General features: G+C 41.2%; 1 protein-coding gene across 3 annotated transcripts in view; it reads right to left on the reverse strand.

Annotated features, from left to right (window-relative positions):
• DPP6 (dipeptidyl peptidase like 6) overlaps positions 1 to 16402 on the reverse strand; it is a 1889424-nt gene that overhangs the window by 597747 nt on the left and 1275275 nt on the right. The gene's annotated exons all lie outside the window — the stretch shown is intronic.

The raw sequence follows: 16402 nt of genomic DNA on the forward strand, positions 1-16402 counted from the left end.
CTTCTCTTTATCTGCCTCCGGAGAAGAGAAAACCAGGGCATGAGCTACTGATGTTAATGGATAGATGGCAGCCCATAAGGATAGCAGACTTGGTTAATTCATTCTTAACAAAGTATTCCCTGAGACCCTCACAACCTTCCATATTTTTCTGGAAACTGCAAAAGACTTTTTAGCTTCCTTTATGATACCTTAAAGGGGATTTATGTAATTAGACATGAATGGAAACAGATGGAAAGGGATGTATGCCATCAAGTTAATTCTGCGAGTGAAATACATCTTCACCTACATTTTCTCTCCTGTCCCTGATATTTTACTATAGTGTATTGTTCTATATGCAAAAAACTTACATTAACTTACAAATTACATCAAAGGCTATTTTGTTACTGTGCTCTACGGTGATCACCGAGATGGGATTTCCATCTACGTCACCCACAAAAATATCCGTTTTTTGTTTCCCTCAAAAAGATGGAATAAAAAGTGTCTTTTATAGTGAATGGCCCATTTGGGGCTCAGCAAGGGGGAGGAGTGTGTCTATATGTAAAATCGTCCTTAAAACCCATCCTGCGTGATAATATAGGTGAATCTAATGAAAATGTAGAGTCCCTGTGGGTGGAGATAAGGGGAGGGGGAAAAAATAATAAATTACTGCTAGGTGTTAGTTATAAGTCTCCAAGAATAATGGAAGCAACAGAGAATATCCTCGTAAAGCAAATAGATGAAGCTGCGACTCAAGGAGAAGTCATTATTATGGGGGACTTCAATTACCCTGAAATAGATTGGGGAACGGAAACCTGCAGTTCCAGCAAAGGTAATCGGTTTTTGACAACTATGAGAGACAATTACCTTTCACAACTGGTTCAGGACCCAACAAAAAGGGGGGCACTGCTAGACCTAATATTATCCAACAGGCCAGACCGCATAGCAAATATAAGGGTTGGGGGTCACTTGGGGAATAGTGATCACAAAATAATGTAAATTAAAGTTTTCATGTATCCTTTAATAAGATATGTCGTAGAGGGGTTACAAGGACACTAAACTTCAGGAGGGCAAATTTCCAACAGATGAGAGATGATCTTGGTGCAATCTTGGTGCAATTAACTGGGACGATATCCTGAGACATAAAAATACACAAAGAAAATGGGAGACGTTTATTAGCATCCTGGATAGGACCTGTGCACAGTATATACCGTATGGGAATAAACATACTAGAAATAGGAGGAAACCAATATGCTAAATAGAGCTGTAAGGGGCGCAATAAGTGACAAAAAGAAAGCATTTAGAGAATTAAAGGAAGTAGGTAGTGAGGAGGCATTAAATAAATATAGAAAATTAAATTAATTATGTAAAAAGCAAATCAAGGCAGCAAAGATTGAGACAGAGAGACTCATTGCCAGAGAGAGTAAAAATAATCCCAAAATATTCTTTAACTATATAAATAGTAAGAAACGAAAAAATGATAGTGTTGGCCCCCTTAAAAATAGTCTGGGTGAAATGGTGGCTGAGGATGAGGAAAAAGCCAATATGTGAAATGACTTTTTTCATCAGTATTTACACAAGAAAATCCCATGGCAGACAATATGATCAGTGATAACAAAAATTCCCCATTAAATATCACCTGCTTAACCCAGCAGGAAGTACGGCGGCGTCTAAAAATCACTAAAATTGACAAATCTCCGAGCCCGGATGGGATACACCCCCGAGTACTGCAGGAATTAAGTACAGTCATTGATAGACTATTATTTTTAATCTTTAAAGACTCCATAATAACAGGGTCTGTACCACAGGACTGGCATATAGCAAATGTGGTGCCAATATTCAAAAAGGGGACAAAAACTGAACTCGGTAATTATAGGCCAGTAAGCTTAACCTCTACTGTGGGTAAAATCCTCGAGGGCATTCTAAGGGATGCTTGTTGTGTATCCGCTTTTTGGGCTCCCCTGGTGGTTGCTGGTGGTACTGGTGACTTGTTTGCACTTTGCTTCTTCTGTTCACCTGCTTCCATCAGTGTTTGGGAGTTTCCTATTTAGCCTTGCTCTCCAGTCATTTCCTTGCCGGTCATCATTGTAACCAGAGCCTTCGGTTGCATGTTCCTGCTACTAGTCTGCTGATCAGCTAAGTGGACTTTGTCCTTTTGTTTTGTACCTTTTGTCCAGTTTGCAGTTTTTTGTAATTCGCTGTAGCTGGAAGCTCTTGCGGGCTGAAATTGCCACTCCTGTGTCATGAGTTGACACAGGAGTCTTAAAGTAATTTCAGGATGGTTTTTGAAAGGGTTTTCAGTTGACCGTGAAGTCCTCTTTTGTATCCTTCTGCTATCTAGTAAGTGGACCTCTCTTTGCTAAATCTACTTTCATACTGTGTATGTCTTTTCCTCTTAATTCACCGTTATTACATGTGGGGGGCTGCTATCATCTTTTGGGGTATTTCCCTAGAGGTAAGCCAGGTCTGTTTCTTCCTCTACCAGGCGTAGTTAGTCCTCCGGCTGGCGCGTGGCATATAGGAAGCCGTAGGTATGCTCCCTGGCTACTGTTAGTTGTGTGGTAGATTTAGCTCACGGTCAACTCGAGTTTCCATCACCCGAGAGCTCGTTCGTTACTTATGTGTTTTTTACGTTCCCTTGCCATTGGGAACCATGACAGTATGACCGGCCCACAAAGTGTTAATTGTTTGGGCTGAAGCAGGAGAAAAAGAAGTGTTGAAGGGAAATTTTTTTTTTTTTTCTTTCCCTCAGAGTTTTGCTGCCTAGCCCTTAATTGCTGTCTAGCTGCTTCTTACCTCCTCTTAACCCTTGAATGGCTCTGACCTTAGCTGTTTAACATGGATGTCCAGAGTTTGGCTGCAGGTTTAAATAATCTTGCTACGAAGGTTCAAAATTTACAAGATTTTGTTATACATGCTCCTATTTCTGAACCTAAAATCCCTACACCAGAGGTGTTTTCCGGAGATAGATCTCGGTTTTTGAATTTCAAATATAATTGTAAATTATTCCTTTCTCTCAGACCTCACTCCTCAGGAGATCCTGTCCAGCAGGTTAAGATTGTAATCTCTTTGCTGCGAGGTGACCCTCAAAATTGGGCATTTTCATTGGCACCAGGGGATCCTGCGTTGCTCAATGTGGATGCGTTTTTCCTGGCTTTAGGGTTGCTTTATGAGGAACCTAATTTGGAGATTCAAGCTGAAAAAGCTTTGATAGCCCTATCTCAAGGGCAAGATGAAGCGGAGATATACTGCCAAAAATTTCGTAGGTGGTCTGTGCTTACTCAGTGGAATGAGTGCGCCTTAGCGGCAAATTTCAGAGAGGGTCTTTCTGATGCCGTTAAAGATGTTATGGTCGGGTTCCCAGCGCCTACAGGTCTGAATGAGTCCATGACAATGGCAATTCAGATTGATCGGCGTTTGCGGGAGCGCAAACCCGTGCACCATTTGGCGGTATCTTCTGAAGAGACGCCAGAGAAAATGCAATGTGACAGAGTTATGTCCAGAAGCGAGCGGCAGAATTATAGGCGTAAAAATGGGTTATGCTTCTATTGTGGTGATTCTGCTCATGTTATATCAGCATGCTCTAAGCGTACTAGGAAGGTTGACAAGTCCATTTCAATTGGCACTTTACAGTCCAAATTTATTTTGTCTGTAACCTTGATTTGTTCATTATCAGTTATTACCGTGGATGCCTATGTGGACTCGGGCGCCGCTCTGAGTCTTAAGGACTGGTCCTTTGCCAGGCGCTGTGGGTTTGATTTAGAGCCTCTGGAAGTCCCTATACCTCTGAAGGGTATTGATTCTACACCTTTGGCTTGTAATAAACCACAGTTCTGGACGCAAGTGACTATGCGTATGACTCCAGACCATCAGGAGGTGATTCGCTTCCTTGTGTTGTACAATTTACATGATGTTTTGGTGCTTGGATTACCATGGTTACAGTCTCATAACCCAGTCCTTGACTGGAAGGCTATGTCTGTGTTAAGCTGGGGATGTCGGGGGGCTCATGGGGACACTCCTATGGTGTCCATTTCGTCATCTATTCCATCTGAGATTCCGGCATTTTTGTCTGATTATCGTGATATTTTTGAAGAGCCTAAGATTGGTTCACTCCCTCCTCACAGGGATTGTGATTGCGCCATAGATCTGATTCCTGGCAGTAAATTTCCAAAGGGTCGTTTGTTTAACCTATCTGTACCTGAACATGCTGCTATGCGCGAGTATATTAAGGAGTCCCTGGAAAAGGGACATATTCGTCCTTCTTCATCACCTTTAGGAGCCGTTTTTTTCTTTGTCTCTAAAAAGGATGGCTCTCTGAGGCCTTGTATTGATTATCGTCTCCTGAATAAAATTACAGTCAAATATCAGTATCCGTTGCCTTTGCTGACTGATTTGTTCGCTCGCATAAGGGGGGCTAAGTGGTTCTCTAAGATTGATCTTCGTGGGGCGTATAATTTGGTGCGAATTAAGCAGGGGGATGAGTGGAAGACCGCATTTAATACGCCTGAGGGCCATTTTGAGTATTTGGTAATGCCTTTCGGCCTTTCTAATGCACCTTCTGTCTTTCAGTCCTTAATGCATGATATTTTCCGGGAATATCTGGATAAATTTATGATTGTGTACTTGGATGATATTTTGATTTTTTCTGATGACTGGGAGTCTCATGTTCAGCAGGTCAGGAGGGTTTTTCAGGTTTTGCGGGAGAATTCTTTGTGTGTAAAGGGTTCAAAGTGTGTTTTTGGGGTTCAAAAAATTTCATTTTTGGGGTATATTTTTTCCCCTTCTTCTATTGAGATGGACCCTGTCAAGGTTCGGGCTATTTACGACTGGACGCAGCCTACTTCTCTGAAGAGTCTCCAGAAATTCTTGGGCTTTGCTAATTTTTATCGTCGATTTATAGCTGGTTTTTCTGGCGTTGCTAAACCTCTGACGGATTTGACTAAAAAGGGTGCTGATGTTGCCAATTGGTCCCCTGCTGCTGTGGAGGCCTTTCGGGAGCTTAAGCGCCGCTTTTTGTCTGCCCCTGTGTTGCGCCAGCCTGATGTTTCTCTTCCCTTTCAGGTTGAGGTCGATGCTTCCGAGATCGGAGCGGGGGCGGTTTTGTCGCAGAAAAGTTCCGACTGCTCAGTGATGAGACCTTGTGCGTTCTTTTCGCGAAAATTTTCGGCCGCCGAGCGAAACTATGATGTTGGTAATCGGGAGCTTTTGGCCATGAAGTGGGCATTTGAGGAGTGGCATCATTGGCTTGATGGTGCCAGACATCAGGTGGTAGTTTTGACTGATCACAAGAATTTAATTTATTTGGAGTCTGCCAGGCGCCTGAATCCTAGACAGGCACGTTGGTCGTTGTTCTTTTCCCGGTTTAATTTTGTGGTCTCGTACTTACCGGGTTCTAGGAATGTGAAAGCAGATGCTCTTTCTAGGAGTTTTGAGCCTGACTCTCCTGGGAATTCTGAACCTGCTGGTGTCCTTAAGGATGGAGTGGTTTTGTCTGCTGTCTCTCCAGATCTGCGACGTGCTTTGCAAGAATTTCAGGCGGATAGACCTGATCGTTGTCCGTCTGGTAGACTGTTTGTTCCTGACGAGTGGACCACTAGAGTCATCTCGGAAGTTCATTCTTCTACTCTGGCAGGTCATCCGGGAATTTTTGGCACCAGAGATTTGGTGGCTAGATCCTTCTGGTGGCCTTCCCTGTCTCGAGATGTGCGTGTTTTTGTGCAGTCTTGCGATGTGTGTGCTCGGGCCAAGCCTTGTTGTTCTAGGGCTAGTGGGTTGTTGTTGCCCTTGCCTATTCCGAAGAGGCCTTGGACGCACATCTCTATGGACTTTATCTCGGATCTCCCTGTTTCTCAGAGGATGTCTGTCATCTGGGTGGTGTGTGACCGTTTTTCTAAAATGGTTCATTTGGTGCCATTGCCTAAGTTGCCTTCCTCATCTGAGTTGGTCCCTCTGTTTTTTCAAAATGTGGTTCGCTTGCATGGTATTCCGGAAAACATCATTTCTGACAGGGGTACCCAGTTCGTGTCTAGATTTTGGCGGGCAGTCTGTGCCAGGTTGGGCATTGATTTGTCCTTTTCGTCTGCATTCCATCCTCAGACCAATGGCCAGACGGAGTGAACTAATCAAACTTTGGAGACTTATTTGAGGTGTTTTGTATCTGCGGATCAGGATGATTGGGTTGCCTTTCTGCCATTGGCGGAGTTTGCTCTTAATAATCGGGCTAGTTCTGCCACTTTGGTTTCTCCTTTCTTTTGCAATTCAGGGTTTCATCCGCGTTTTTCATCTGGTCAGGTTGAATCTTCGGATTGTCCTGGAGTGGATGCGGTGGTGGATCGGTTGCATCGGATTTGGGGACAAGTGGTGGATAATTTGGAATTGTCCCAGGAGAGGACTCAGCAGTTTGCTAACCGTCATCGTCATGTTGGTCCCCACCTTCGCGTTGGGGACTTGGTGTGGTTGTCTTCCCGTTTTGTCCCTATGAGAGTTTCTTCTCCCAAATTTAAGCCTCGGTTCATCGGTCCTTATAGGATTTTGGAGATTCTTAACCCTGTTTCCTTTCGTTTGGACCTCCCGGCATCTTTCGCTATCCATAATGTGTTCCATCGGTCGTTGTTGCGGAGATATGAGGTACCGGTGTTTCCTTCTGCTGAACCTCCTGCTCCTGTGCTGGTGGAGGGTGAATTGGAGTACGTCGTGGAGAAGATCTTGGACTCCCGTATTTCCAGACGGAGACTTCAATATCTGGTTAAATGGAAAGGCTATGGTCAGGAAGATAATTCTTGGGTAACTGCCTCTGATGTTCATGCCTCGGATTTGGTTCGTGCCTTTCATAGGGCTCATCCAGATTGCCCTGGCGGTTCTTGTGAGGGTTCGGTGCCCCCTCCTTAAGGGGAGGGTACTGTTGTGTATCCGCTTTTTGGGCTCCCCTGGTGGTTGCTGGTGGTACTGGTGACTTGTTTGCACTTTGCTTCTTCTGTTCACCTGCTTCCATCAGTGTTTGGGAGTTTCCTATTTAGCCTTGCTCTCCAGTCATTTCCTTGCCGGTCATCATTGTAACCAGAGCCTTCGGTTGCATGTTCCTGCTACTAGTCTGCTGATCAGCTAAGTGGACTTTGTCCTTTTGTTTTGTACCTTTTGTCCAGTTTGCAGTTTTTTGTAATTCGCTGTAGCTGGAAGCTCTTGCGGGCTGAAATTGCCACTCCTGTGTCATGAGTTGACACAGGAGTCTTAAAGTAATTTCAGGATGGTTTTTGAAAGGGTTTTCAGTTGACCGTGAAGTCCTCTTTTGTATCCTTCTGCTATCTAGTAAGTGGACCTCTCTTTGCTAAATCTACTTTCATACTGTGTATGTCTTTTCCTCTTAATTCACCGTTATTACATGTGGGGGGCTGCTATCATTTTTTGGGGTATTTCGCTAGAGGTAAGCCAGGTCTGTTTCTTCCTCTACCAGGCGTAGTTAGTCCTCCGGCTGGCGCGTGGCATATAGGAAGCCGTAGGTATGCTCCCTGGCTACTGTTAGTTGTGTGGTAGATTTAGCTCACGGTCAACTCGAGTTTCCATCACCCGAGAGCTCGTTCATTACTTATGTGTTTTTTACGTTCCCTTGCCATTGGGAACCATGACAGATGCTATACTGGAGTATCTGAAGAGGAATAACCTCATGACCCAGTATCAGCATGGGTTTACTAGGGACCGTTCATGTCAGACTAATTTGATCAGCTTCTATGAAGAGATAAGTTCCAGACTGGACCAAGGGAACACAGTGGATGTAGTGTATATGGACTTTTCAAAAGCTTTTGATACGGTGCCAAACAAAAGGTTGATACATAAAATGAGAATAATGGGGATGGGGAAAATATATGTAAGTGGGTTGAGAGCTGGTTCAGGGATAGGAAACAAGAGGTGGTTATTAATGGAGCACACTCAGACTGGGTCGCGGTTAGCAGTGGGGTACCACAGGGGTCAGTATTGGGCCCTCTTCTTTTTAACATATTTATTAATGACCTTGTAGGGGACATTCAGAGTAGAATTTCAATATTTGCAGATGACACTAAACTCTGCAGGGTAATCAATACAGAGGAGGACAATTTTATATTACAGGATGATTTATGTAAACTAGAAGCTTGGGCTGATAAATTGCAAATGAGCTTTAATGGGGATAAATGTAAGGTCATGCACTTGGGCAGAAGTAATAAGATGTATAACTATGCGCTTATTTCTAAAACTCTGGGCAAAACCATCAATGAAAAAGACCTGGGTGTATGGGTGGATGACAAACTCATATTCAGTGGCCAGTGTCAGGCAGCTGCTACAAAGGCAAATAAAATAATGGGATGCATTAAAAGAGGCACAGATGCTCATGAGGAGAACATAATTTTACCTCTATACAAGTCACTAGTTTGACCACACTTAGAATACTGTGCACAGTTCTGGTCTCCAGTGTATAAGAAAGACATAGCTGAACTGGAGCGGGTGCAGAGAAGAGCGACCAAGGTTATTAGAGGACTGGGGGGTCTGCAATACCAAGATAGGTTATTACACTTGGGGCTATTTAGCTTGGAAAAGCGAAGACTAAGGGGCAATCTGATTTTAATCTATCTATCTATATCTTTACACATCTTTAACACATAAAAATCTGTATTCTATTCCGGTATATGTCACATGGATGGTACACACAGAAAACCACATGGATAGTAAAAACAGACCGTCTCACACCTACATTTTTTTAAGCGGCTGAGTGAAGGGGACCTGAGGATGTGAAACAGGTCTAAAAGGGGTTGTTCATGAAGATAGAATATTTTAACTATTTGTCTGGTTTGCTATCCTATGAGAAGAGTTTGCGGTTATTTAAGATGCCATGAGAAGCCATTTCTGCTAAATTACATGGCAGCCAATTCAATAAATTACCATCTGCGCAATGTTTGGATGGGGCAGGGTCCATGCTAAAGGAATGGCTCTCTGTTCTGATTCACAATGGGGGATCTGGAATGTCAACCTCTTCTTTGACCCCTGTATCTGTTAATAGGACATACAGACAGGTATTTGTAAAGAGATCAAAGACTTTTTATTCTTTAGTCAATAGATCTGTGTGAGGGCTTTTAACTTACGCATCGAGCTGCCGTTTTATTGGTACCTTTGTGGGGTACAAATTCTGATTTGATTATTTTTTATTGCATTTTTTGGGAAAGCGTAAAAAATAAAAAAAGTTTCTCTGACATTTAGTTTTTGTTTTTATTTTAGAGTTAACCTTATGAGACTTTATTAGTCTGGCAAGTAATTTGGGCAGTTACGCACACAGGAGAACCAAATATGGTGTTGTGTATATATATATATATATATATATATATATATATATATATATATATATATATATATATATATATATATATATATATATACTGTATATATATATATATATATATTGGATAAATGCTTTCTTCTATCTTTATTGGTTGCCTTATGGGAATAGCTTGATCACCTATGCAATACAATGAATTGTTGTACTATTGAACTGTATTGTAAAATTGACATTCTCCTATGAAGCTCAGCCAAGGATAGGCTTCAAATGAATTCTAGCATGGCAGACATGTCTGCCTTAAATAGACCTCCAACTGCTATGATAAGGCATTGGCACCTTGCAATTGCAACTTTTAGGGGAATCAGAGTGGAGATAATCTATGTTCAATTCTTTTAAATGTCAGGGTCATGTGTAACAGTGGCATTTACACAATTAAACAGTTTTTATTGGGCTTATCTCTGATTGCATCAGTTACTCTCAGATACGGACTGTGAAACACAGCTGACACCTGCACTGTAAGTAAACTCTAAACTTTCCATGTAGTGATGGGCATCTCTTCTATATATGTACAGTAGCGGTTGGCAAGAGGTTAAGGATTTATGCAAAAATCCCTTGTAAGATTCCTTCAAAAATTGTCTCAAATTGAAACCTGCATTTTCACAACCCAAAAAGCAATATCAGTTTTATCCAATGTGTGCAGGGAATTTACTAGGTATCGGTAACTGATAAGCAGTCAACCAGCCCCCATCTTACATGTCAATGGTGATGTGCCAACAAAGGAAGTTCTCTCCTGTGTCAAACCAAACTGGAAGTGGATTTACTAGGACCTATATCTAGAGATTGAGGTGCCTCTCTTAATTCCAGCATTCTAGTACATTGTATGTATTTCAGTTTCAAACACATTTTAATATATTTTTTAATGGAAAATCCCTTTAAAAATGAATGAATCCAATATTCAAAGACTTTTCTCAAAGGAAGGAGGTAACTCAGACCCATACATTTCTAGCTGACATATTAAGATTTTTTTCATAATTGACTTGTTCATGATGACTGAGATAGTAAGATAAGATTGCTGAGGAAACTAAGAACAATATAAATTAGTTTGATTGTCTGCAAAATATTCTTTACTGTCATCCCTGAAGGAACATGGAAAAATAGGATACAAAAAGAGGTCCAAGTGGTGGCGTGAACTCATTATCAAGGGGGCACCAAAGAACATGAGTGCAATCAAAACATAAGCATATAGTATATTAACGTGTTTTGGGTGCTAATAAGTAAATTATAACTAATATCGTAAGTTGGGATTAATAAACTCAGACACAGACTGGTGCTGGTTACTGGCTGACGTGTTTGTGAAACATAGTAGGGTGAGACTGTTTACTCTAAAAACAACAAATACATTTAATGTAGTATATTAAGAAAAATTGGCTCTTAAAATTCAGAATTCAGTAACTGATGGAGTAATCCTGACATTTAACCAATTAGATGGTATCGTCAATAGTGACCGCAGCATCTGGGTGGTTCTGTAGGTTAATTGACACCTCCCTTCCCCATGTGCTGATGCGTTGCCATTGCCGGCCCCCAGCTCTGCTGTGGGTACGAGCCAATTAAATCATGCTTGTGACTTGAGTGCAACATATTAATTCTAATGAATTAACAACTCAAACAAGTGACTGCAGGTTTCCAAGTTTAAAACTTCCAAAGTTAATTATTTGAGAAAAAATAGACATAATTAGCATTGCAGCATCTATGAACTATAAAAGAAACTAATAAAAATATAAAAGATAGGAAAAATATATCTGTGCGCTATGTTAGTCTGAAAAAATATTTTTCTTATTTTTTGATGTTAAAGAAGCTGTTCACTACTAGGATAACCCCTTCTCAATCTGAATATTTTCCCCCGTAAAAATAAAAACACTTATACTTACCTTCCGGGCCAGCACCATTCCATAAGTGCTGGCACTCGCGATCCCGGGGCTCATGTGCGGTTGTTATTACACATGAGCCTTGCACCGGGGCATGTGGAAAGAGCCGGGCAAAGCACTAGAATTGGTGCATCTTTTTGATGCGCCTTTTTGGAGTGGATGTGGGCTGCTATATTTAGGCTGGGGAGGGCCAATATCCATGTCCCCTTCCAAGTCTGAGAATACTAGCCCCCCGCTGTCTGCTTTTGCTTGGCTGGTTATCTAAAGAGGGAGAGACCCATTTTTAAAATTATTTAAATAATTTTAAAAAACGACATGGAGACCACTCTATTTTTGATAGCCAGCCAATATAAAGCTTAGAGCTAGGACAGCAACCCGTAGCTCTCGATTTTGCCTGGGCACGTTATAAAAAATAGACAAGACCGCACGTCTTTTTTTTACACGATGTGCACTTTCCAATAACAGTCATGCCGATACTTGACATGGCTGTGCTTGAGCCAGAAGTGCCCACACAGTAAACATTGTTCAAGCCTTTCAACACGCTTTGTTTGGGCTGCCAAACCCGAACAATAACATGGACTTCCTGGAGAAATCCATGTTCGAGGTCCAAGCACGGACACTAGGTTTTTGGTACGGACCACAAACTTTACCGCTCATGTTCGCCCATTCCTATTCAAGACCTCTACATTCCTCTGATTATACACAGGCAAGGCTGCCTTTGCTTACAGTACTGGTGAGAGAACAGTTTGGGCCAGTAGTGCAACTATGTCACTGACCTGACCTGTCAGTCAGACAAGGAGTACCTCCCCTACACCCAGGACAAGCAGGAAGCTGGTAGGCAGGAGAGCAGTGAACTCTTGAACATCAATATGATATATTCCCGTAAATAGATGTGTTTTATATACAAAGGAAACTTATCTGAACCAAACATCATACGCTGGAAAAGTTTCTATACAGTGATATTTTAACAAATAATATATACCAATGAAATGCTGTATTGTTTCATAGATATTTTAATTTGACTTTAATTGTTATGCAAAATCACATACATAAAAGATCTGATCCGAGATCAGTAGGTAGTTTGATAACGAGTTGTATTTTTATAGGAGCTTGTGCATGAGAATGGGGCAATAAGGATGGTAATATAATAAGAGGGATAGAACATGTAAAGCTAAGTGTCTCTAGAATATCTAATAACAGATGATGAAAAGGAGCCCGCCTAATACGTTCTGCAATATTGCATTATGTCAGAGAATTTGACATCTTCATTGGACACAGAGGCACAATTCAGCAGCTATGCTTAACTCAAATAAATGCAGGTCTGTACTCATGTCGTCCCCATGGGTAGAGTCACTGGAATGTTTCAATGGCCCTTTTGACAAATTCTCCAGTAGCCATTGAGGGCATTGCTATCTAGAATAAAACAATTCGTCACGTTCCCCATGGACCAGCAAGCTATTACAGAGACAAACATTTTGCCAGAGACTGTAGCAGTTTTATCATGTCCTACTTTACCGGAATTGCACTCACCACGCGCTCCTCTACACAGTGACAGAGCTGTGTTTGGGAAGAGCAAATTGAACCATTTCATCAATGTGTAAGTTATTTTTGTGATGCTTCCTATAAAAATACTTCCCTTCACAATAAGTCTTTAGATTAAATACTTGGTGTTAAAATTGGGACAGTGCTACCCCATAAAAAGCTTTAAGGAAATGTATGAATCACCTTTCTTTGCTGAAAGAACATCGATTTAAAGGTTTGTTCTTTTTTTCCAGATTTAAATAAAAGAAGTGATGATGACATATCTGGTTGATTTATGACCTGACCACTACAAAAGTTTTATCTTAACTCAGAGGTTTCTAACTTTTTCTAGGTTTAGAGACCATTATCTAAAACCAAGGAGGGGATTGAGCCTCGCTGAATATTAAGTGGGAGAAAGCTTTTGTGTTCACATCTAGCTTTGCATCTTGGTACCAAGTTCTACGACTATGTTCCCACAATGATTTCTTGATGTTGCAGATTTTCTGCACCATTTCTGAATATATTAGGTAAATTAGGTTACTTGCATTTTTTACTGCATTTATTTCCATGCTTTTTTAGCATATTTTTGGTGATGCATTTTTTGCTTCTTGTTGATGTGTCATGTTTTAAAAAAGCATCTTTGACTTTGATACTTCCTGGTATTTGACATTACAAAACTTTTTTGATACCGTCATGTCTGGTTTACATGCTTTTTTGTGTTTCCACTACGGAAATGCACATACCATATGTACTTTTTTACCTGTGGATTTTTCACATCTAATGTAAGTCAATGGGAAAAATCTGCACATAAAACTCAGCGTACCAGCAAAAGAAATTGACATGTTGCAGCTTTGAAAACATGCACTGCAGGTCAGTCTACAATGAGCAAAAAGAAGCTCCGTGAGCTTGAAATTTCTATAAATTCCATTCATATTGTTTGAACTGTAAGAAAATATGCAGGGTAAAAAACTCACAAAAACCTCATCATGGGCACACAGCCTAATAATGTTATTCTAATATCATTATTGCTATAATTAATGCTTAATATTCTGTTGCCAGATCTCACCAGTGCAGAATAGCTAAGAAGCCACTGGACAATCTGATAGTCAAAAGTGGCCCTCAAACTACTGAGGGATCACCTTACTAGTGTCATCAGCCTGCCTAACACTGTCCTAACATAGTCTTCTCTTACTGGAATTGTCAACCTGTGTTATTTTAGTTTCTTGATTGTACACTACTAAGAAACTTAAAGGGAACCTGTCAATACGTTTTTCATTTCATATCCAAAAGGAACTCTAACTATAAGGTCGCCAACTTTGGTGACATTAAAGTATACCAGTATCTTAATCTTCTGAGTATAGGACTCTGCCATCCTGGCCTTTCACTTATCAGCACCTTTAAGGGGAGGTCATTGGCCAAACTCTTGTCAATTACTCTCCACTCCTCATGACTCCATTTCTTCCCACAGTGGTAAAGAGGCTGCCTGGCACCTCTTTTTCTGGTGGGTGGTCAAGTGGGATTCCATCCCAAATGTAATTCAAATTATAGACTTGTCACTAAAAAATAAATACAAAAGAAACTTTATGTTTATTTCATTTCACACAGGCAATCTGCTGTATTTACCATGAGGTTTCGGCCAATTGAGAGGTCTTCATCAGAACATTGCAATACAGTATGTCATTGATGAATAAAGCAGTGGTTCAGGAGTAATTGCTCACACAACTGAAGTGCTTACTCCTGAAGCGCTGCCAGCACTTACATTACCTTATACATCAATGACACACTGATTTACAATCGTTCCAATGAAAGCCTACCAATTGGCCAAAACCTTATGATAAATGCAGTGGATTGCCTGTTTGAAATTAAACAACCATAAAGATTCTTTTTGTATTTATTTTGAAGTGACAAGTCTATAACTTGCATTCCATTACTTCTCACTTCCTTCTTGAGACACTTTGGCAAATCTCTGTACTCTCCCGATTCTTGCTTTGGTCAGTGGAAGCTCTTTTAATAAAGAGTTTTTCTCCACCACTCATTCGGGCTACTCAAATTCATCTACATAGGATAATCTCAGAGGCAACATCTCTTCCATGACATAGTCTGACTAATGTCTCGGTCTCCCACAATCAATTCCCATACTCTTCAGGAGAAGGAGGGTTAACCTGCCAGTAATGCCCTCTGCGACTGACCCTAATGCACAAATCTCACCCAGTAAACAATGGTAAAATCCAGCTCACATTGGGTATGTAACCCCATGATTGCTTCAACAGCATTGTACCCACACTCACCTATTCCTTCAAACACAAAACACACCATCAAGTGCAATCAACATTATTTCGCTAAGTGAAGCATACATAAGGACTAAGCACCCAATAATGTTATTATACAGAATATATTAATCAGCACTCAGCAGCATTTATAATTTTGTGCTCAGCTAGCAGAAGCCAGCATTATGCTGACAAAACCACACCCAACAGCTTATCCTAGTTTCACTAAAGGGGAATCCAGGGGATAGGGGATCACTTCCTGATCTCTGAGACTAACATCGTTAACACCACTGAGACCCCCACCAATCCTGAGAACTCAGCTCATGTGAACAGAATGGTAGTCGTTGATTCCTAATGGGACTAATAGTAGTAGCCAAGTGCTGTGTTTGGCTGTTTTTTGGCATTCCCATAAGAATGATCGACCACCAATACTTCGTTCACATGAGGCTCATTATAGACCAGTTTTCAAGATTGGTGGTTGTAACAGAGTGCCACCCCCAGAATGTTTTCATTGACCATACTGTAATCAGGCCTATATTAGCATCCCTTGTCCTGCATCTGGTGGGGATATGTTTGTCTATGTTCTTTAATGCAGGAAACAATCAGACAGGCTAAGACTGCGCTTCTGGAAGCTAATTCATCCATTGAGCAATGTTTAAGGGGTTATGATGTGAGTATCTCTGCCCAACAAGGGGGGGGGCTGATCTTAAGAGAGGTAGGACAATAAGCTACATGTTGGGTTCATGAGTTGGTGCTGTGTCTTGTGAAAGTCAAGGATCTATTGATGAGGCTAGGTCCTGGTGCTGTTTATGGAGATTGAAAATCAGTTGCCACGTGTGATTGTGATGTCTTGTCCACCTTGTAGATTTGAGGAACTAGTCTAAGGACTGCTGTTGCATCTTACTTGGCACCAGATTACCAGGTGGCGACCCTGGCTTTGTTCCTTTTGTTGCAGCCACAGTACAGACTCTAATGAATCATATATATGTTTGGTCTTATGTTCTCCCAGTCTTTATAAAGAGCTTTTGGATTGTTCACTGGCCTGCTGTCCCTGCCTGCTCTGTCACACACCCCGTCACAGTGGGCATCCCAGTGGTTGAACCCACAACGATGGTAAGTTATCCCCTCTTATAAGTAAAGGGAAATGTCCAATTTAGAAAATACCCCTTTATTCTAGTGGAGGCTGAAGATTTTGGCATATAGCATGTCAGACATTTCACACAACATAGCCATTAAGATCATTATCTGTGCAGACACTGAACAAGTAGGGCTACCAGAAGATTTGATAGCCTGAGAGCTACAGTAAAGGGTCAGTGATATCAATCCTCTGAAGTCATTTGTATGACATATAGCAGCAGTTTACCTGAGGAGAACAGATAACCCAGTGAACTTAGTCTGACTTCATGCAAAACACA

This window comes from Ranitomeya variabilis, chromosome 6 (assembly GCF_051348905.1).
Source record: "Ranitomeya variabilis isolate aRanVar5 chromosome 6, aRanVar5.hap1, whole genome shotgun sequence".
NCBI classification, from domain to species: Eukaryota; Metazoa; Chordata; class Amphibia; order Anura; family Dendrobatidae; genus Ranitomeya; species Ranitomeya variabilis.